Source organism: Bombina bombina, chromosome 4, assembly GCF_027579735.1.
Source record: "Bombina bombina isolate aBomBom1 chromosome 4, aBomBom1.pri, whole genome shotgun sequence".
NCBI classification, from domain to species: domain Eukaryota; kingdom Metazoa; phylum Chordata; class Amphibia; order Anura; family Bombinatoridae; genus Bombina; species Bombina bombina.
This window is the reverse complement of record NC_069502.1, coordinates 263,756,888-263,779,738: the sequence shown is the minus strand read 5'-3', so window position 1 is coordinate 263,779,738 and position 22,851 is coordinate 263,756,888. Positions and strand designations below refer to the sequence as shown.

Sequence of the window (22,851 nt, the reverse complement as noted above, 5' to 3'; positions counted from 1 at the left end):
CTAGAACCAGAAAATATAACAAATAGACTAGAAGTCTTCCTGAAATCTTTAGTAGCTTCAACATAATATTTCAAAGCTCTCACCACATCCAAAGAATGTAAGGATTTTGCCAAAGAATTCTTAGGATTAGGACACAAGGAAGGGACAACAATTTCTCTACTAATGTTGTTAGAATTCACGACCTTAGGTAAAAATTTAAATGAAGTCCGCAAAACCGCCTTATCCTGATGAAAAATCAGAAAAGGAGCAGAGCAGATAGATCAGAAACTCTTCTAGCAGAAGAGATGGCCAAAAGGAACAACACTTTCCAAGAAAGTAGTTTAATGTCCAAAGAGTGCATAGGCTCAAATGGATGAGCCTGTAAAGCCCTCAAAACCAAATTAAGACTCCAAGGAGGAGAGACTGATTTAATTACAGGCTTGATACGAACCAAAGCCTATACAACACAGTGAATATCAGGAAGTTTAGCAATCTTTCTGTGAAATAAAACAGAAAGAGCAGAGATTTGTCCCTTCAAGGAACTTGCAGACAAATCCTTATCCAAACCATCCTGAAGAAACTGTAAAATTCTAGGAATTCTAAAAGAATGCCAAGAGAGTTTATGAGAAGAACACCATGAAATGTAAGTCTTCCAAACTCGATAATAAATCTTCCTAGAGACAGATTTACGAGCTTGTAACATAGTATTAATCACCGAGTCAGAGAAACCTCTATGACTTAGCACTATGCGTTCAATTTCCACACCTTCAAATTTAATGATTTGAGATCCTGATGGAAAAACGGACCTTGAGACAATAGGTCCGGCCTTAACAGAAGTGGCCAAGGTTGGCAACTGGACATCCGAACAAGATCCACATACCAAAACCTGTGAGGCCATGCTGGACCCACCAGCAACACAAATGATTGCTCCATGATGATTTTGGAGCTCAATCTTGGAAGAAGAACTAGAGGCGGGAAAATATAAGCAGGTTGATAACACCAAGGAAGTGTCAATGCATCCACTGCTTCCGCCTGAAAATCCCTGGACCTGGACAGGTATCTGGGAAGTTTCTTGTTTAGATGAGAGGCCATCAGATCTATCTCTGGAAGACCCCACATCTGAACAATCTGAAAAAACACATCTGGATGGAGGGACAACTCCCCCGGAAGTAAAGTCTGACGGCTGAGATAATCCGCCTCCCAATTGTCTACACCTGGGATATGTACCGCAGAAATTAGACAGGAGCTGGATTCCGCCCAAACAAGTATCCAAGATACTTATTTCATAGCTTGGGGACTGTGAGTCCCACCCTGATGATTGACATATGCCACTGTTGTGATATTGTCTGTCTGAAAACAAATGAACGGTTCTCTCTTCAACAGAGGCCAAAACTGAAGAGCTCTGAGAATTGCACGGAGTTCTAAAATATTGATTGGTAATCTCGCCTCTTGAGATTTCCAAACCCCTTGTGCTGTCAGAGATCCCCAAACAGCTCCCCAACCTGAAAGACTTGCATCTGTTGTGATCACAGTCCAGGTTGGCCGAACAAAAGAAGCCCCTTGAACTAAACGCTGGTGATTTAACCACCACGTCAGAGAGTGTCGAACATTGGGATTTAAGGATATTAATTCTGATATATTTGTATAATCCCTGCACCAATGATTCAGCATACAAAGCTGGAGAGGTCTCATGTGAAAACGAGCAAAGGGAATCGCATCCGATGCTGCAGTCATGAGACCTAAAACTTCCATGCACATAGCCACTGAAGGGAATGACTGAGACCGAAGGTGCCGACAGGCTGCAACCAATTTTAAACGTCTCTTGTCTGTTAGAGACAGAGTCATGGACACTGAATTTATCTCAAAACCTAAAAAGGTGACCCTTGTCTGAGGAATCAAGAAACTTTTTGGTAAATTGATCCTCCAACCATGTTTCCGAAGAAACAACACTAGCTGATTCGTGTGAGATTCTGCAGTATGTAAAGACTGAGATAGTTCCAAGATATCGTCCAAATAAGCAAACACCGCAATACCCTGTTCTCTGATTACAGATAGAAGGGCACCCAGAACCTTTGAAAAGATTCTTGGAGCTGTTGCTAGGCCAAATGGAAGAGCAACAAATTGGTAATGCTTGTCTAGAAAAGAGAATCTCAGAAACCGATAGTGTTCTGGATGAATCGGAATATGAAGGTATGCATCCTGCAAGTCTATTGTGGACATATGTCCTCGCTGAACAAAAGGCAGAATAGTCCTTAAAGTCACCATCTTGAAAGTTGGTACTCTTACATAACGATTCAAAATTTTTAGATCCAGAACTGGTCTGAATAAATTTTCTTTCTTCGGTACAATGAATAGGTTTGAATAAAACCCCAAACCTTGTTCCTGAGGAGGAACTGGCATGATTACCCCTGAAGACTCCAGATCTGAAACACACTTCAGAAAAGCATGAGCTTTTACTGGATTTACAGGGATGCGCGAGAGAAAAAATCTTCACACAGGAGGTCTTACTCTGAATCCTATTCGATACCCTTGAGAGACAATGCTCCGAATCCAATGATTTTGGACAGATTTTATCCAAAATCCTTGAAAAAACATAATTTATGTAAGAACTTACCTGATAAATTCATTTCTTTCATATTAGCAAGAGTCCATGAGCTAGTGACGTATGGGATATACATTCCTACCAGGAGGGGCAAAGTTTCCCAAACCTCAAAATGCCTATAAATACACCCCTCACCACACCCACAATTCAGTTTAACGAATAGCCAAGAAGTGGGGTGATAAAAAAGTGCGAAAGCATATAAAATAAGGAATTGGAATAATTGTGCTTTATACAAAATCATAACCACCACAAAAAAAGGGCGGGCCTCATGGACTCTTGCTAATATGAAAGAAATGAATTTATCAGGTAAGTTCTTACATAAATTATGTTTTCTTTCATGTAATTAGCAAGAGTCCATGAGCTAGTGACGTATGGGATAATGACTACCCAAGATGTGGATCTTTCCACACAAGAGTCACTAGAGAGGGAGGGATAAAATAAAGACAGCCAATTCCTGCTGAAAATAATCCACACCCAAAATAAAGTTTAACGAAAAACATAAGCAGAAGATTCAAACTGAAACCGCTGCCTGAAGTACTTTTCTACCAAAAACTGCTTCAGAAGAAGAAAATACATCAAAATGGTAGAATTTAGTAAAAGTATGCAAAGAGGACCAAGTTGCTGCTTTGCAGATCTGGTCAACCGAAGCTTCATTCCTAAACGCCCAGGAAGTAGATACTGACCTAGTAGAATGAGCTGTAATTCTCTGAGGCGGAATTTTACCCGACTCAACATAGGCAAGATGAATTAAAGATTTCAACCAAGATGCCAAAGAAATGGCAGAAGCTTTCTGGCCTTTCCTAGAACCGGAAAAGATAACAAATAGACTAGAAGTCTTACGGAAAGATTTCGTAGCTTCAACATAATATTTCAAAGCTCTAACAACATCCAAAGAATGCAACGATTTCTCCTTAGAATTCTTAGGATTAGGACATAATGAAGGAACCACAATTTCTCTACTAATGTTGTTGGAATTCACAACTTTAGGTAAAAATTCAAAAGAAGTTCGCAACACCGCCTTATCCTGATGAAAAATCAGAAAAGGAGACTCACAAGAAAGAGCAGATAATTCAGAAACTCTTCTAGCAGAAGAGATGGCCAAAAGGAACAAAACTTTCCAAGAAAGTAATTTAATGTCCAATGAATGCATAGGTTCAAACGGAGGAGCTTGAAGAGCTCCCAGAACCAAATTCAAACTCCAAGGAGGAGAAATTGACTTAATGACAGGTTTTATACGAACCAAAGCTTGTACAAAACAATGAATATCAGGAAGAATAGCAATCTTTCTGTGAAAAAGAACAGAAAGAGCAGAGATTTGTCCTTTCAAAGAACTTGCGGACAAACCCTTATCTAAACCATCCTGAAGAAACTGTAAAATTCTCGGTATTCTAAAAGAATGCCAAGAAAAATGATGAGAAAGACACCAAGAAATATAAGTCTTCCAGACTCTATAATATATCTCTCGAGATACAGATTTACGAGCCTGTAACATAGTATTAATCACGGAGTCAGAGAAACCTCTTTGAACGCTTGATTCTTGGTCAATCTCCATACCTTTAAATTTAAGGATTTCAGATCCTGATGGAAAAAAGGACCTTGTGATAGAAGGTCTGGTCTTAACGGAAGAGTCCACGGTTGGCAAGAGGCCATCCGGACAAGATCCGCATACCAAAACCTGTGAGGCCATGCTGGAGCTACCAGCAGAACAAACGAGCATTCCTTCAGAATCTTGGAGATCACTCTTGGAAGAAGAACTAGAGGCGGAAAGATATAGGCAGGATGATACTTCCAAGGAAGTGATAATGCATCCACTGCCTCCGCCTGAGGATCCCGGGATCTGGACAGATACCTGGGAAGTTTCTTGTTTAGATGGGACGCCATCAGATCTATTTCTGGAAGTTCCCACATTTGAACAATCTGAAGAAATACCTCTGGGTGAAGAGACCATTCGCCCGGATGCAACATTTGGCGACTTAGATAATCCGCTTCCCAATTGTCTACACCTGGGATATGAACCGCAGAGATTAGACAGGAGCTGGATTCCGCCCAAACCAAAATTCGAGATACTTCTTTCATAGCCAGAGGACTGTGAGTCCCTCCTTGATGATTGATGTATGCCACAGTTGTGACATTGTCTGTCTGAAAACTAATGAACGATTCTCTCTTCAGAAGAGGCCAAAACTGAAGAGCTCTGAAAATTGCACGGAGTTCCAAGATATTGATAGGTAATCTCACCTCCTGAGATTCCCAAACTCCCTGTGCCGTCAGAGATCCCCACACAGCTCCCCAACCCGTGAGACTTGCATCTGTTGAAATTACAGTCCAGGTCGGAAGCACAAAAGAAGCCCCCTGAATTAAACGATGGTGATCTGTCCACCATGTTAGAGAGTGCCGAACAATCGGTTTTAAAGATATTGTTTGAGATATCTTCGTGTAATCCTTGCACCATTGCTTCAGCATACAGAGCTGAAGAGGTCGCATGTGAAAACGAGCAAAGGGGATCGTGTCCGATGCAGCAGTCATAAGACCTAGAATTTCCATGCATAAGGCTACCGAAGGGAATGATTGTGACTGAAGGTTTCGACAAGCTGCAATCAATTTTAGACGTCTCTTGTCTGTTAAAGACAGAGTCATGGACACTGAATCCATCTGGAAACCCAGAAAGGTTACCCTTGTCTGAGGAATCAAAGAACTTTTTGGTAAATTGATCCTCCAACCATGATCTTGAAGAAACAACACAAGTCGATTCGTATGAGATTCTGCTAAATGTAAAGACTGAGCAAGTACCAAGATATCGTCCAAATAAGGAAATACCACAATACCCTGTTCTCTAATTACAGACAGAAGGGCACCGAGAACCTTTGTAAAAATTCTAACGGCAGAGCCACAAACTGGTAATGCTTGTCCAGAAAAGAGAATCTCAGGAACTGAAAATGATCTGGATGAATCGGAATATGCAGATATGCATCCTGTAAATCTATTGTGGACATATAATTCCCTTGCAGAACAAAAGGCAAGATAGTCCTTATAGTTACCATTTTGAACGTTGGTATCCTTACATAACGATTCAATATTTTTAGATCCAGAACTGGTCTGAAGGAATTCTCCTTCTTTGGTACAATGAAGAGATTTGAATAAAACCCCATCCCCTGTTCCTGAACTGGAACTGGCATAATTACTCCAGTCAACTCTAGATCTGAAACACATTTCAGAAATGCTTGAGCTTTTACTGGATTTACTGGGACACGGGAAAGAAAAAATCTCTTTGCAGGAGGTCTTATCTTGAAACCAATTCTGTACCCTTCTGAAACAATGTTCTGAATCCAAAGATTGTGAACAGAATTGATCCAAATTTCCTTGAAAAAACGTAACCTGCCCCCTACCAGCTGAGCTGGAATGAGGGCCGCACCTTCATGTGGACTTAGAAGCAGGCTTTGCCTTTCTAGCTGGCTTGGATTTATTCCAGACTGGAGATGGTTTCCAAACTGAAACTGCTCCTGAGGATGAAGGATCAGGCTTTTGTTCTTTGTTGAAACGAAAGGAACGAAAACGATTATTAGCTCTACTTTTACCTTTAGATTTTTTATCCTGTGGTAAAAAAGTTCCTTTCCCACCAGTAACAGTTGAAATGATGGAATCCAACTGAGAACCAAATAATTTGTTACCCTGGAAAGAAATAGAAAGTAAAGTTGATTTAGAAGCCATATCAGCATTCCAAGTTTTAAGCCATAAAGCTCTTCTAGCTAAAATAGCTAGAGACATAAACCTGACATCAACTCTGATAATATCAAAAATGGCATCACAGATAAAATTATTAGCATGCTGAAGAAGAATAATAATGTCATGAGAATCACGATGTGTTACTTGTTGCGCTAAAGTTTCCAACCAAAAAGTTGAAGCTGCAGCAACATCAGCCAAAGATATAGCAGGTCTAAGAAGATTACCTGAACACAGATAAGCTTTTCTTAGAAAGGACTCAATTTTCCTATCTAGAGGATCCTTAAACGAAGTACCATCTGACGTAGGAATAGTAGTACGTTTAGCAAGGGTAGAAATAGCCCCATCAACTTTAGGGATTTTGTCCCAAAATTCTAATCTGTCAGACGGCACAGGATATAAATGCTTAAAACGTTTAGAAGGAGTAAATGAATTACCCAATTTATCCCATTCTTTGGAAATTACTGCAGAAATAGCATTAGGAACAGGAAAAACTTCTGGAATAACCACAGGAGCTTTAAATACCTTATCTAAACGTTTAGAATTAGTATCAAGAGGACTAGAATCCTCTATTTCTAAAGCAATTAGAACTTCTTTAAGTAAAGAACGAATAAATTCCATTTTAAATAAATATGAAGATTTATCAGCATCAACCTCAGAGACAGAATCCTCTGAACCAGAGGAGTCATCAGAATCAGAATGATGATGTTCATTTAAAAATTCATCTGTAGGGAGAGAAGTTTTAAAAGATTTTTTACGTTTACTAGAAGGAGAAATAACAGACATAGCCTTCTTTATGGATTCAGAAACAAAATCTCTTATATTATCAGGAACATTCTGCACCTTAGATGTTGAGGGAACTGCAACAGGCAATGGTACTTTACTAAAGGAAATATTATCTGCTTTAACAAGTTTGTCATGACAATCAATACAAACAACAGCTGGAGAAATAGCTACCAAAAGTTTACAGCAGATACACTTAGCTTTGGTAGATTCAGCACTTGACAGCGATTTTCCTGTAGTATCTTCTGGCTCAGATGCAACGTGAGACATCTTGCAATATGTAAGAGAAAAAACAACATATAAAGCAAAATTGATCAAATTCCTTAAATGACAGTTTCAGGAATGGGAAAGAATGCCAAAGAACAAGCTTCTAGCAACCAGAAGCAATAAAAAATGAGACTTAAATAATGTGGAGACAAAAGCGACGCCCATATTTTTTCGCGCCAAATAAGACGCCCACATTATTTGGCGCCTAAATGCTTTTTGGCGCCAAAAATGACGCCACATCCGGAACGCCGACATTTTTGGCGCGAAATAACGTCAAAGAATGACGCAACTTCCGGCGACACGTATGACGCCGGAAACGGAAATAGAATTTTTGCGCCAAAAAAGTCCGCGCCAAGAATGACGCAATAAAATGAAGCATTTTCAGCCCCCGCGAGCCTAACAGCCCACAGGGAAAAAGTCAAATTTTAAGGTAAGAAAAAATGGTCAAATCAAAATGCATTATCCCAAATATGAAACTGACTGTCTGAAAATAAGGAAAGTTGAACATTCTGAGTCAAGGCAAATAAATGTTTGAATACATATATTTAGAACTTTATAAACAAAGTGCCCAACCATAGCTTGGAGTGTCACAGAAAATAAGACTTACTTACCCCAGGACACTCATCTACATATAGCAGATAGCCAAACCAGTACTGAAACGAGAATCAGCAGAGGTAATGGTATATATAAGAGTATATCGTCGATCTGAAAAGGGAGGTAAGAGATGAATCTCTACGACCGATAACAGAGAACCTATGAAATAGACCCCTTAGAAGGAGATCACTGCATTCAAATAGGCAATACTCTCCTCACATCCCTCTGACATTCACTGCACGCTGAGAGGAAAACCGGGCTCCAACTTGCTGCGGAGCGCATATCAACGTAGAATCTAGCACAAACTTACTTCACCACCTCCATCGGAGGCAAAGTTTGTAAAACTGAATTGTGGGTGTGGTGAGGGGTGTATTTATAGGCATTTTGAGGTTTGGGAAACTTTGCCCCTCCTGGTAGGAATGTATATCCCATACGTCACTAGCTCATGGACTCTTGCTAATTACATGAAAGAAACCTTAATCTGCCCCCTACCAGCTGAGCTGGAATGAGGGCCGCACCTTCATGCGGATTTAGGGGTTGACTTTGGTTTCCTAAATGGCTTGGATTTATTCCAATTTGAGGAAGGCTTCCAATTGGAAGCAGATTCCTTGGGGGAAGGATTGAGTTTTTGTTCTTTATTCTGACGAAAGGAACAAAAACGGTTAGAAGCCTTAGATTTACCCTTAGGTTTTTTATCCTGAGGCAAAAAAACTCCTTTTCCCCCAGTGATAGTTGAAATAATAGAATCCAACTGAGAACCAAATAAATTATTACCTTGGAAATGAAGAGATAGTAATCTAGATTTAGATGTCATATCAGCATTCCAAGATTTAAGCCACAAAGCTCTTCTAGCTAAAAGAGATAAAGACATGGATCTAACGTCAATTTTGATAATATCAAAAATGGCATCACAAATAAAATGATTAGCATATTGCAGTAAGCGAACAACGCTAGATATGTCAGAATCCAATTCGTGTTGCGCTAAATTTTCAAACCAGAAAGTTGATGCAGCCGCAACATCAGCCAAAGAAATAGCAGGTCTGAAAAGATGACCTGAATATAAATAGGCCTTCCTTAGATAAGATTCAAGCTTCCTATCTAAAGGATCCTTAAAGGAAGTGCTATCTTCCATAGGAATAGTGGTACGTTTAGCAAGAGTAGAAATAGCCCCATTAACTTTGGGGATTTTTTCCCAAAACTCTATAGATTTTGCTGGTAAAGGATACAATTTTTTAAACCTTGAAGAAGGAATAAAAGAAGTACCTGGCTTATTCCATTCCCTAGAAATCATATCAGAAATAGCCTAAGGAATGGGAAAAACACCTGGGGAAACCACAGGAGGTTTAAAAACAGCATTTAAACGTTTATTAGACTGAACTTCAATAAGACTGGTTACATCAATATCCAAAGTAATTAACACTTCTTTTAATAAGGAACGCATATACTCTATTTTAAATAAATAAGTAGATTTGTCAGTGTCAATGTCTGAGGAAGGATCTTCTGAATCGGATAGATCCTCATCAGAAGAGGATGAATTATTATGTTGTTGGTCATTTGAAATTTCATCAGCTAAATGAGAAGTTTTAAAAGACCTTTTACATTTATTAGAAGGTGGAAATGCAGACAAAGCCTTCATAATAGAATCAGAAACAAATTCTTTAAAATTTACAGGTATATCATGCACATTAGAAGTTGAAGGAACTGCAACTGGCAATGTACTATTACTGATGGAAACACTATCTGCATGTAAAAGTTTATCATGAAAACTATTACAAATGACATTCGGTGGAATACTTTACAACAAATGCACTTAGCTTTGGTAGAACCGATGTCAGGCAGCAATGTTCCAGCAGAAACTTCTGAGGCAGGATCAGATTGGGACATCTTGCACAATGTAAGAGAAAAAACAACATATAAAGCAAAATTATCTATTTCCTTATATGACAGTTTCAGGAATGGGAAAAAATGCAATAGCATAGGCCTCTGAAAGCAAAAAGCAAGAGGCAAACAAACAAGGGGTATTGAAATAATGAAAAAAAATTGGCGCCAAGTATGACACACAACGTAACGTAAAGTATTTTTTGGCGCCAAAAATGACCGGAAATGACACACTCGCGTCACTAATGATGCCGCCGTGTGAAAGGTCTCGGCGTCACGTATGACGCCAGAAATGACGAAGTTGCGTCATAAACGTACTTTTTCGAGCCAAAAAATTTTTCGCGCCAAGAATGACACAATAAAGTTTAGCATTTGACGCACCCGCGGGCCTAATACCCGCAATTACAAAAAGTAGTCAATTGAAAAAAAGACTAAACCCCAGGTAAGAAATAAATTTCATTTTAAAAGATGTTTATATTCCCCAAATATGAAACTGACAGTCTGCAGAAGGAAATACATGAACCTGACTCATGGCAAATATAAGTACAATACATATATTTAGAACTTTATATAAATGCATAAAGTGCCAAACCATAGCTGAGAGTGTCTTAAGTAATGAAAACATACTTACCAAAAGACACCCATCCACATATAGCAGATAGCCAAACCAGTACTAAACAAGTTATTAGTAGAGGTAATGGTAAATTGAGAGTATATTGTCGATCTGAAAAGGGAGGTAGGAGATGAATCTCTACGACCAATAACAGAGAACATATGAAATAGACCCCCGTTAGGGAAATCATCGTATTCAAATAAGTGATACTCCCTTCACGTCCCTCTGACATTCGCTGTACTCTGAGAGGAATCTGGCTTCAACAATGCTGAGAAGCGCATATCAACATAGAAATCTTAGCACAAACTTAATTCACCACCTCCATAGAAACATAATTTATGTAAGAACTTACCTGATAAATGTATTTATTTCATAGTGGTAAGAGTCCATGAGCTACTGACGTATGGGATATACATTCCTACCAGAAGGGGCAAAGTTTCTCAAACCTCAAATGCCTATAAATACACCTCCCACCTCACTCATACCTCAGTTTAACGTATAGCCAAGTTAGTGAGGTGTAAAAAAAAAGTAAAAAAGCATAAAAAAGAGAGGAACAAGATAAATAAAGTGCTATATATATATATATATATATATATATATATATATATATATATATATATATATATATATATATATATATATATATATAAATAAATAAATCATAACAAAAAATATTGGGTGGGTCTCATGGACTCTTGCCACTATGAAATAAATTAATCAGGTAAGTGCTTACATAAATTATGTTTTCATTCATGTAAGTGGCATGAGCTAGTGAGGTATGGGATATAATACCCAAGATGTGGAAGTCCACGAGTCACTAGAGAGAAAGTGATAAAATAAAAACAGCTATTATCTCTGAGAAATTAAATTCTTAAAAATGACAAAAAAACTCAAATCATAGGCACTAGAATCAAACTGAGACAGCTGCCTGAAGAACCTTTCTACCAAAAGCTGCTCCCGAAGAAGCAAACAACAAAATGGTAAAATGTAAAAAAAGAATGCAAAGTAAACCAAGTTGCTGCTTTAAAAATTTGATCAACTGAAGCTTCATTCTTGAAAGCCCAAGATGTGGTGACTAATCTGGTAGAATGAGCTGTAATATGCTGAGGCGGAGACTGCCCCGCCTCCAAATAGGCTTTGTGAATCAAAAGCTTCAACCAAGATGCCAAGTAGATGGCAGAGACTTTCTGACACCATAAAAACATAATTTATATAAGAACTTACCTGATAAATTCATTTATTTCATATTAGCAAGAGTCCATGAGCTAGTGACGTATGGGATATACATTCCTACCAGGAGGGGCAAAGTTTCCCAAACCTTAAAATGCCTATAAATACACCCCTCACCACACCCACAATTCAGTTTAACGAATAGCCAAGAAGTGGGGTGATAAAAGGAGCGAAAGCATCAAAAAATAAGGAATTGGAATAATTGTGCTTTATACAAAAAAATCATAACCACCACAAAAAAAGGGTGGGTCTCATGGACTCTTGCTAATATGAAAGAAATGAATTTATCAGGTAAGTTCTTACAGAAATTATGTTTTCTTTCATGTAATTAGCAAGAGTCCATGAGCTAGTGACGTATGGGATAATGACTACCCAAGATGTGGAACTTCCACGCAAGAGTCACTAGAGAGGGAGGGATAAAATAAACACAGCCAATTCCGCTGAAAAAATTAATCCACTACCCAAATCAAGAGTTTCAATTTTTAAATCTTTATAAAGAAAAAAACTGAAATTATAAGCAGACGAATCAAACAAACAGCTGCCTGAAGTACTTTTCTAAAAAAAACTAATTCAGAAGAAGAAAACACATCAAAATGGTAGAATTTAGTAAAAGTATGCAAAGAAGACCAAGTAGCTGCTTTGCAAATCTGATCAACAGAAGCTTCATTCCTAAAAGCCCAGGAAGTAGAAACTGACCTAGTAGAATGAGCCGTAATCCTTTGAGGCGGGACTTACCCGACTCCACATAAGCATGATGAATCAAAGACTTTAACCAAGACGCCAAAGAAATGGCAGAAGCTTTCTGACCTTTCCTAGAACCAGAAAAGATAATAAATAGACTGGAAGTCTTCCTAAAATCTTTAGTAGCTTCAACATAATATTTCAAAATCTCTAACTACATCCAAAGAATGTAGCGATCTTTCCTTAGAATTCTTAGGATTAGGACATAATGAAGGAACAACAATTTCTCTACTAATGTTGTTAGAATTCACAACCTTAGGTAAAAATTGAAAAGAAGTCCGCAACACCGCCTTATCCTGATGAAAAATCAGAAAAGGAGATTCACAAGAAAGAGCAGATAACTCAGAAACTCTTCTAGCAGAAGAGATAGCCAAAAAGGAACAGTACTTTCCAAGAAAGTAATTTAATGTTCAGAGAATGCATAGGCTCAAACGGAGGAGCCTGCAAAGCCTTCAAAACCAAATTAAGACTCCAAGGAGGAGAGATCGACTTAATGACAGGTTTGATACGAACCAAAGCCTGTACAAAACAACGAATATCAGGAAGATTAGCAATCTTTCTGCGAAAAAGAACAGAAAGAGCAGAGATTTGTCCTTTCAAAGAACTTGCAGACAAACCTTTATCTAAACCATCCTGAAGAAATTGTAAAATTCTAGGAATTCTGAAAGAATGCCAGGAGAATTTATGAGAAGAACACCAAGAGATGTAAGTCTTCCAAACTCGATAAATCTTTCTAGAGACGGATTTACGAGCCTGTAACATAGTGTTAATCACTGAGTCAGAGAAACCTCTATGACTGAGGATCAAGCGTTCAATCTCCATACCTTCAAATTTAATGATTTGAGATCCTGATGGAAAAATGGACCTTGAGATAGAAGGTCTGGTCTTAATGGAAGTGTCCAAGGTTGGCAACTGGCCATCCGAACGAGATCCGCAAACCAAAACCTGTGTGGCCATGCTGGAGCCACCAGCAGTACAAATGAACGCTCCAATAGAATTATGGAGATCACTTTTGGAAGAAGAACTAGAGGCGGAAAGATATAAGCAGGATGATAATTCCAAGGAATTGACAACGCATCCACTGCTTCCGCCTGAGGATCCCGGGATCTGGACAGATACCTGGGAAGTTTCTTGTTCAAATGAGAGGCCATCAGATCTATTTCTGGAAGACCCCAGAGTCGAACAATCTGAAGAAAAACCTCTGGATGAAGAGACCATTCGCCCGGATGTAACGTCTGGCGACTGAGGTAATCCGCTTCCCAATTGTCTACACCTGGGATGTGAGCCGCAGAAATTAGACAGGAGCTGGATCCCGCCCATACAAGTATCCGAGATGCTTCTTTCATAGCTTGAGGACTGTGAGTCCCCCCTTGATGATTGACATATGCCATGGTCGTGACATTGTCTGTTTGAAAACAAATAAACGAATCTCTCTTCAGAAGAGGCCAAAACTGAAGAGCTCTGAAAATCGCACGGAGTTCCAAAAACATAATTTATGTAAGAACTTACCTGATAAATTCATTTCTTTCATATTAGCAAGAGTCCATGAGGCCCGCCCTTTTTTTGTGGTGGTTATGATTTTGTGGATCTTTCCACACAAGAGTCACTAGAGAGGGAGGGACAAAATAAAGACAGCCAATTCCTGCTGAAAATAATCCACACCCAAAATAAAGTTTAATGAAAAACATAAGCAGAAGATTCAAACTGAAACCGCTGCCTGAAGTACTTTTCTACCAAAAACTGCTTCAGAAGAAGAAAATACATCAAAATGGTAGAATTTAGTAAAAGTATGCAAAGAGGACCAAGTTGCTGCTTTGCAAATCTGATCAACCGAAGCTTCATTCCTAAACGCCCAGGAAGTAGAAACTGACCTAGTAGAATGAGCTGTAATTCTCTGAGGCGGAATTTTACCCGACTCAACATAGGCAAGATGAATTAAAGATTTCAACCAAGATGCCAAAGAAATGGCAGAAGCTTTCTGGCCTTTTCTAGAACCGGAAAAGATAACAAATAGACTAGAAGTCTTACGGAAAGATTTAGTAGCTTCAACATAATATTTCAAAGCTCTAACAACATCCAAAGAATGCAACGATTTCTCCTTAGAATTCTTAGGATTAGGACATAATGAAGGAACCACAATTTCTCTACTAATGTTGTTGGAATTAGGTAAAAATTCAAAAGAAGTTCGCAACACCGCCTTATCCTGATGAAAAATCAGAAAAGGAGACTCACAAGAAAGAGCAGATAATTCAGAAACTCTTCTGGCAGAAGAGATGGCCAAAAGGAACAAAACTTTCCAAGAAAGTAATTTAATGTCCAATGAATGCATAGGTTCAAACGGAGGAGCTTGAAGAGCTCCCAGAACCAAATTCAAACTCCAAGGAGGAGAAATTGACTTAATGACAGGTTTTATACGAACCAAAGCTTGTACAAAACAATGAATATCAGGAAGAATAGCAATCTTTCTGTGAAAAAGAACAGAAAGAGAAGATTTGTCCTTTCAAGGAACTTGCGGACAAACCCTTATCTAAACCATCCTGAAGAAACTGTAAAATTCTCGGTATTCTAAAAGAATGCCAAGAAAAATGATGAGAAAGACACCAAGAAATACAAGTCTTCCAGACTCTATAATATATCTCTCTAGATACAGATTTACGAGCCTGTAACATAGTATCAATCACAGAGTCAGAGAAACCTCTTTGACCAAGAATCAAGCGTTCAATCTCCATACCTTTAAATTTAAGGATTTCAGATCCTGATGGAAAAAAGGACCTTGTGACAGAAGGTCTGGTCTTAACGGAAGAGTCCACGGTTGGCAAGAGGCCATCCGGACAAGATCCGCATACCAAAACCTGTGAGGCCATGCCGGAGCTACCAGCAGAACAAACGAGCATTCCTTCAGAATCTTGGAGATTACTCTTGGAAGAAGAACTAGAGGCGGAAAGATATAGGCAGGATGATACTTCCAAGGAAGTGATAATGCATCCACTGCCTCCGCCTGAGGATCCCGGGATCTGGACAGATACCTGGGAAGTTTCTTGTTTAGATGGGACGCCATCAGATCTATTTCTGGAAGTTGCCACATTTGAACAATCTGAAGAAATACCTCTGGGTGAAGAGACCATTCGCCCGGATGCAACGTTTGGCGACTGAGATAATCCGCTTCCCAATTGTCTATACCTGGGATATGAACCGCAGAGATTAGACAGGAGCTGGATTCCGCCCAAACCAAAATTCGAGATACTTCTTTCATAGCCAGAGGACTGTGAGTCCCTCCTTTCTGAAAACAAATGAACGATTCTCTCTTCAGAAGAGGCCAAAACTGAAGAGCTCTGAAAATTGCACGGAGTTCCAAAATATTGATCGGTAATCTCACCTCCTGAGATTCCCAAACTCCTTGTGCCGTCAGAGATCCCCACACAGCTCCCCAACCTGTGAGACTTGCATCTGTTGAAATTACAGTCCAGGTCGGAAGCACAAAAGAAGCCCCCTGAATTAAACGATGGTGATCTGTCCACCATGTTAGAGAGTGTCGAACAATCGGTTTTAAAGATATTAATTGAGATATCTTTGTGTAATCCTTGCACCATTGATTCAGCATACAGAGCTGAAGAGGTCGCATGTGAAAACGAGCAAAGGGGATCGCGTCCGATGCAGCAGTCATAAGACCTAGAATTTCCATGCATAAGGCTACCGAAGGGAATGATTGTGACTGAAGGTTTCGACAAGCTGCAATCAATTTTAGACGTCTCTTGTCTGTTAAAGACAGAGTCATGGACACTGAATCCATCTGGAAACCCAGAAAGGTTACCCTTGTCTGAGGAATCAATGAACTTTTTGGTAAATTGATCATCCAACCATGATCTTGAAGAAACAACACAAGTCGATTCGTATGAGATTCTGCTAAATGTAAAGACTGAGCAAGTACCAAGATATCGTCCAAATAAGAAAATACCACAATACCCTGTTCTCTGATTACAGACAGAAGGGCACCGAGAACCTTTGTAAAAATTCTTGGAGCTGTAGCTAGGCCAAACGGCAGAGCCACAAACTGGTAATGCTTGTCCAGAAAAGAGAATCTCAGGAACTGATAATGATCTGGATGAATCGGAATATGCAGATATGCATCCTGTAAATCTATTGTGGACATATAATTCCCTTGCTGAACAAAAGGCAAGATAGTCCTTACAGTTACCATCTTGAACGTTGGTATCCTTACATAACGATTCAATATTTTTAGATCCAGAACTGGTCTGAAGGAATTCTCCTTCTTTGGTACAATGAAGAGATTTGAATAAAACCCCATCCCCTGTTCCGGAACTGGAACTGGCATAATTACTCCAGTCAACTCTAGATCTGAAACACAATTCAGAAATGCTTGAGCTTTTACTGGATTTACTGGGACACGGGAAAGAAAAAATCTCTTTGCAGGAGGTCTCATCTTGAAACCAATTCTGTACCCTTCTGAAACAATGTTCTGAATCCAAAGATTGTGAACAGAATTGATCCAAATTTCCTTGAAAAAACGTAACCTGCCCCCTACCAGCTGAGCTGGAATGAGGGCCGCACCTTCATGTGGACTTAGAAGCAGGCTTTGCCTTTCTAGCTGGCTTGGATTTATTCCAGACTGGAGATGGTTTCCAAACTGAAACTGCTCCTGAGGATGAAGGATCAGGCTTTTGTTCTTTGTTGAAACGAAAGGAAAGAAAACGATTATTAGCCCTGTTTTTACCTTTAGATTTTTTATCCTGTGGTAAAAAAGTTCCTTTCCCACCAGTAACAGTTGAAATAATAGAATCCAACTGAGAACCAAATAATTTGTTACCCTGGAAAGAAATAGAAAGTAGAGTTGATTTAGAAGCCATATCAGCATTCCAAGTTTTAAGCCATAAAGCTCTTCTAGCTAAAATAGCTAGAGACATAAACCTGACATCAACTCTGATAATATCAAAAATGGCATCACAGATAAAATTATTAGCATGCTGAAGAAGAATAATAATATCATGAGAATCATGATGTGTTACTTGTTGCGCTAAAGTTTCCAACCAAAACGTTGAAGCTGCAGCAACATCAGCCAAAGATATAGCAGGTCTAAGAAGATTACCTGAACACAGATAAGCTTTTCTTAGAAAGGATTCAATTTTCCTATCTAAAGGATCCTTAAACGAAGTACCATCTGACGTAGGAATAGTAGTACGTTTAGCAAGGGTAGAAATAGCCCCATCAACTTTAGGGATTTTGTCCCAAAATTCTAATCTGTCAGACGGCACAGGATATAATTAAAACGTTTAGAAGGAGTAAATGAATTACCCAATTTATCCCATTCTTTGGAAATTACTGCAGAAATAGCATTAGGAACAGGAAAAACTTCTGGAATAACCACAGGAGCTTTAAATACCTTATCCAAACGTTTAGAATTAGTATCAAGAGGACCAGAATCCTCTATTTCTAAAGCAATTAGTACTTCTTTAAGTAAAGAACGAATAAATTCCATTTTAAATAAATATGAAGATTTATCAGCATCAACCTCAGAGACAGAATCCTCTGAACCAGAAGAGTCATCAGAATCAGAATGATGATGTTCATTTAAAAATTCATCTGTAGGGAGAGAAGTTTTAAAAGATTTTTTACGTTTACTAGAAGGAGAAATAACAGACATAGCCTTCTTTATGGATTCAGAAACAAAATCTCTTATGTTATCAGGAACATTCTGCACCTTAGATGTTGAAGGAACTGCAACAGGCAATGGTACTTTACTAAAGGAAATATTATCTGCATTAACAAGTTTGTCATGACAATCAATACAAACAACAGCTGGAGGAATAGCTACCAAAAGTTTACAGCAGATACACTTAGCTTTGGTAGATCCAGCACTAGACAGCGATTTTCCTGTAGTATCTTCTGACTCAGATGCAACGTGAGACATCTTGCAAAATGTAAGAGAAAAAACAACAACATATAAAGCAAAATTGATCAAATTCCTTAAATGACAGTTTCAGGAATGGGAAAAAATGCCAAGAACAAGCTTCTAGCAACCAGAAGCAATGAAAAATGAGACTTAAATAATGTGGAGACAAAAGCGACGCCCATATTTTTTAGCGCCAAATAAGACGCCCACATTATTTGGCGCCAAAAATGACGCCACATCCGGAACGCCGACATTTTTGGCGCAAAATAACGTCAAAAAATGACGCAACTTCCGGCGACACGTATGACGCCGGAAACGGAAAAAGAATTTTTGCGCCAAAAAAGTCCGCGCCAAGAATGACGCAATAAAATGAAGCATTTTCAGCCCCCGCGAGCCTAACAGCCCACAGGGAAAGAGTCAAATTTTTGAAGGTAAGAAAAAATGATTAAATCAAATGCATTATCCCAAATATGAAACTGACTGTCTGAAAAATAAGGAAAGTTGAACATTCTGAGTCAAGGCAAATAAATGTTTGAATACATATATTTAGAACTTTATAAATAAAGTGCCCAACCATAGCTTGGAGTGTCACAGAAAATAAGATTTACTTACCCCAGGACACTCATCTACATGTTTGTAGAAAGCCAAACCAGTACTGAAACGAGAATCAGCAGAGGTAATGGTATATATAAGAGTATATCGTCGATCTGAAAAGGGAGGTAAGAGATGAATCTCTACGACCGATAACAGAGAACCTATGAAATAGACCCCGTAGAAGGAGATCACTGCATTCAAATAGGCAATACTCTCCTCACATCCCTCTGACATTCACTGCACGCTGAGAGGAAAACCGGGCTCCAACTTGCTGCGGAGCGCATATCAACGTAGAATCTAGCACAAACTTACTTCACCACCTCCATCGGAGGCAAAGTTTGTAAAAACTGAATTGTGGGTGTGGTGAGGGGTGTATTTATAGGCATTTTGAGGTTTGGGAAACTTTGCCCCTCCTGGTAGGAATGTATATCCCATACGTCACTAGCTCATGGACTCTTGCTAATTACATGAAAGAAATGTTGATTGGTAATCTCGCCTCCTGAGATTCCCAAACCCCTTGTGCTGTCAGAGATCCCCATACAGCTCCCCAACCTGATACTCGCATCTGTTGAGATCACAGTCCAGATTGGACGAACGAAAGAGGACCTTTGAACTAAACGATGGTGATCCATCCACCAAGTTAGAGATGATCGAACATTGGGATTTAAGGATATTATTTGCGATATCCTCGTATAATCCCTGCACCACTGGTTCAGCATACAAAGCTGGAGTGGCCTCGTGTGAAAACGAGCAAAAGGGATCGCATCCGATGCAGCAGTCATGAGACCTAAAATCTCCATGCATAATGCTACCGAAGGGAACTATCGAGACTGAAGGTTTCGACAGGCTGAAACCAATTTCAGACGTCTCTTTTCGGTCAGAGACAAAGTCATGGACACTGAATCTATTTGGAAACCTAAAAAGGTTACTCTTGTCTGAGGAATCAAGGAACTTTTTGGTAAATTGATCCTCCAACCATGTCTTTGAAGAAACAACACAAGTTGATTCGTATGAGATTCTGCAGAATGTGAAGACTGAGCAAGTACCAAGATATCGTCCAAATAAGGAAATACCGCAATACCCTGTTCTCTGATTACAGAGAGAAGGGCACCGAGAACCTTCGAAAAGATCCTTGGTGCTGTTGCTAGACCAAATGGAAGAGCAATAAACTGGTAATGCTTGTCTAGAAAAGAGAATCTCAGAAACTGATAGTGATCTGGATGAATTGGAATATGCAGGTATGCATCCTGTAAGTCTATTGTAGACATATAATGCCCTTGCTGAACAAAAGGCAGAATAGTTCTTATAGTCACCATTTTGAATGTTGGTATCCTTACATAACGATTCAATATCTTTAGGTCCAGAACTGGTCTGAAAGAATTCTCTTTCTTTGGTACGATGAATAGATTTGAATAAAACCCCAGACCTTATTCCAGAACTGGAACTGGTATAATTACCCCAGCTAACTCTAGGTCTGAAACACATTTCAGAAACGCCTGAGCCTTCACTGGATTGACTGGAATGCGTGAGAGAAAGAATCTTCTCACAGGCGGTCTCATTTTGAAACCTATTCTGTACCCTTGCGAAACAATGTTCTGAATCCAAAGATTGTGAACCGAATTGATCCAAACCTCTTTGAAAAATCGTAACCTGCCCCCTACCAGCTGCGCTGGAATGAGGGCCGCACCTTCATGCGGATTTAGGAGCTGGTTTTGACTTTCTAGAAGGCTTGGATTTATTCCAGACTGGATTAGGTTTCCAACCGGAAACTGTTCCTTTAGGGGAAGGATCGGGCTTCTGCTCCTTATTCTGACGAAAGGAACGAAAACAATTAGCAGCCCTGTAATTACCTTTAGATTTTTTGCCCTGAGGCAAAAAGGCACCCTTCCCTCCAGTAACAGTTGAAATTATAGAATCCAACTGAGAACTAAACAACTTATTACCTTGGAAAGAGAGAGAAAGCAAAGTTGACTTAGAAGTCATATCTACATTCCAGGATTTAAGCCATAAAGCTCGTCTAGCTAAAATAGCTAAAGACATATACCGGACATCAACTCTAATGATATCAAAAATGGCATCACAGACAAAGTTATTAGCGTGTTGAAGAAGTTTAACAATGCTATATGTATTATGATCTGTCACTTGTTGCGCTAAAGCCTCCAACCAGAAAGTTGAAGCTGCTGCAACATCAGCCAAAGAGATAGCAGGTCTTAGTAGATGACCTGAACATAAATAAGCTTTTCTTAAAAAAGATTCAATTTTCCTATCTAAAGGATCTTTAAACGAAGTGCTATCTGCCGTAGGAATAGGAGTATGTTTGGCAAGAGTAGAGATAGCCCCATCGACTTTAGGGATTTTATCCCAAAACTCCAATCTATCAGATGGCACAGGGTACAATTTCTTAAACCTTGGAGAAGGAGTAAATGAAGTACCCAGACTATCCCATTCCCTAGCAATCACATCTGAGATAGCATAAGGAACTGGAAAAACTTCCGGAATTAACACATGAGGTTTATAAACCGAATTTAAACGTTTAGCAGTTTTAGTATCCAGAGGACTAGACTCCTCCATATCTAAAGCAATCAAAACTTCTTTGAGTAATGAACGAATAAACTCCATCTTAAATAAATATGAAGAAGATTTATCAGTATCAATATCTGTAGTAGAATCTTCTGAACCGGAAAAAACCTCATCAGAAACAGATAAGTCAGAATGATGGCGGTCACCTAAAAATTCATCTGAAATGTGAGAAGCTTTGAAAGACTTTTTACGTTTACTGGAAGGAGGAATAACAGACAGAGCCTTCCTAATAGAATTAAAAACAAATTCTTTAACATTAACAGGAACATCCTGAACAATAGATGTTGAAGGAACAACAACAGGTAAAGGATTATTACTAATGGAAACACAATCTGCATTGGAAAGTTTATCATGACAGCTTTCACAAACTACAGCTGGAGGAACAGTTACCACAAGTTTACAACATATACACTTAACTTTGGTAGAACCAGCATCAGGCAGTGTCTGTCCATTAGTGGATTTAGATCCAGGGTCAGGGTGAGACATCTTGCAATACGTAATAGAAAAAACAACATATAAAGCAAAATTATAAAATTCCTTAAATGACAGTTTCAGGAATGGGAAAAAAATGCAAAAAATAAGCTTCTAGAACCAGAAGCAAAGAAAAAGAAATGTTTAAATAATGTGAGTAAAAAAAGACGCCCACATTTTTTTGGCGCAAAAAAATGTCTGAATACGCATGCGTAACAGAATACAACTTCCGGCGTAAATTACGTCACCGGAAATGACAAAATATTGAGCGCCAAAAAAGTTTGCGCCAAAAATGACGTAATAAAAGGAAACATTTTCTGCCCCCGCGAGCCTAACAGCATGCAGGAAAAAATGGTCAAATGAAATTTTTCAAGGTAAGAAAAAATAATTAAATGCATTATCCCAATAATGAAACTGACAGTCTGTATTTAAAAAGGAATACTGATTATCCTGAATCAAGGCAAATATAAGTTTATAGACATATATTTAGAACTTTACATATAAAGTGCCCAACCATAGCGTAGAGTGTCACAAAAAATAAGACTTACTTACCCCAGGACACTCCTCTACATATAGCAGATAGCCAAACCAGTACTGAAACGAGAATCAGTAGAGGTAAAGGTATATAAGAGTATATCGTCGATCTGAAAAGGGAGGTAGGAGAAGAAATCTCTACGACCGATAACAGAGAACCTATGAAATAGATCCCCTAGAGGTAGACCATTGTATTCAAATAGGCAATACTCTCTTCACGTCTCTCTGACATTCGCTGCACTCTGAGAGGAAAACCGGGCTTCAACCTGTTGCGAAGTGCATATCAACGAAGAATCTTAAGCACAAATTTACTTCACCACCTCCACGGGAGGCAAAGTTTGTAAAACTGAATTGTGGGTG

At 39.0% G+C, this 22,851-nt stretch overlaps 1 protein-coding gene across 6 annotated transcripts in view; it reads right to left on the bottom strand.

Annotated features, from left to right (window-relative positions):
- The window catches only part of SAP130 (Sin3A associated protein 130), a 260,377-nt gene that overhangs the window by 93,468 nt on the left and 144,058 nt on the right, over positions 1 to 22,851 (bottom strand). The gene's annotated exons all lie outside the window — the stretch shown is intronic.